We start from the raw sequence: 1,143 nt of genomic DNA, 5'->3' as shown, positions 1-1,143 counted from the left end.
TATATGATATAGACTGAGAGTAAGCTGAAAGTAATGAAAAGTAGTGGGAAAGAGAACAGCATGAAACTTAACATCAGAATTGGGGATCACAGATTAGGTGAACTTAAAGAATTCTGGTACCTAGGGAGCAAAATAATCTATGACGGATAGATCAAGGAGATGTCCAAGGCAGTCCAGCTTTACTTCTGCCAGTATCTGGTCTCCTACCTTCCGAACTTCACAGACGCTCTCCTGCGAACCTTGCAGAACTAGCACTCCTGAAAGAAAGGATATAGCGGAGACATGGCTTAGCCACAGCCTGGGGGATGTTTCCAGAATGAGATTTTCACTCTGCAGCGTATTGTGCGCTGATATGAAATTTCCTGGCAGATTAAAACTGTGTGCCGGGCCGAGACTCGAACTCGGGACCTTTGCCTTTCGCAGGCAAGTGCTCTACCAACTGAGCTACCCAAGCACGACTCACGCCCCGTCCTCACAGCTTTATTTCTGCCAGTACCTCGTCTCCTACCTTCCAAACTTTACAGAAGCTCTCCTGCGGCTCTCTCCTTGAGTAACTCAGAAAGAAGCGTCGAGAATTCTAGGCTAGTAAATTATGAAAAAATAGGAAAACTTTGTATGTGTAAGGAAACAGACTCTTAGCATGTGAGAAAGGACCTCAGAGTCGTACAGATACAATAGGCAAATCTTCTGAGATTAAGTCGGCCGGGAGCTAACCTAGCAAATATTTAAACAGTTTTCTACTTGCACAATCATGCTGAAAAATGGTAAAGAATGATTTCTGACAGGGAAGCCATTAGTTATCACTTTTAACCGAAAATGAGAATAGTATTACGGTGTGTTTCTTACAATTTATCACTGCTAACTTTCGTAATATACATCCGATATTAATAAACCTAATTATCTTATAAACATAAAAAGTTTATGCTCCGAACCAGTCTGTAGATATTGTCCAGGTTCGTGTCTAGGTGCCGACTGACTCAAGTAAAACCTGCCACAACCTGCTGTTTAATTTCGTACGACTTTGTACCTTTTTTTTCTGGAGCCACTCCGCAGTGATTCTGGGGTCGTGGGGGGCCGCATTGTTCTGCTGAAATGGCCGGAGCCCGTCGGAATGCAAAATGAATATTAATGGATGTAGGTGAT

At 43.0% G+C, this 1,143-nt stretch overlaps 1 non-coding gene across 1 annotated transcript; it reads right to left on the bottom strand.

Moving 5' to 3' along the window:
• Positions 1-380: 380 nt before the first annotated feature.
• Positions 381-455, bottom strand: Trnas-cga (transfer RNA serine (anticodon CGA)). Its single transcript has one exon. It is a non-coding gene; the product is annotated as a tRNA-Ser (tRNA).
• Between the last annotated feature and the right edge of the window lie 688 nt (positions 456-1,143).

This window comes from Schistocerca gregaria, chromosome 11 (assembly GCF_023897955.1).
Source record: "Schistocerca gregaria isolate iqSchGreg1 chromosome 11, iqSchGreg1.2, whole genome shotgun sequence".
NCBI classification, from domain to species: domain Eukaryota; kingdom Metazoa; phylum Arthropoda; class Insecta; order Orthoptera; family Acrididae; genus Schistocerca; species Schistocerca gregaria.
This window is presented reverse-complemented; position numbering and strand designations above follow the sequence as displayed.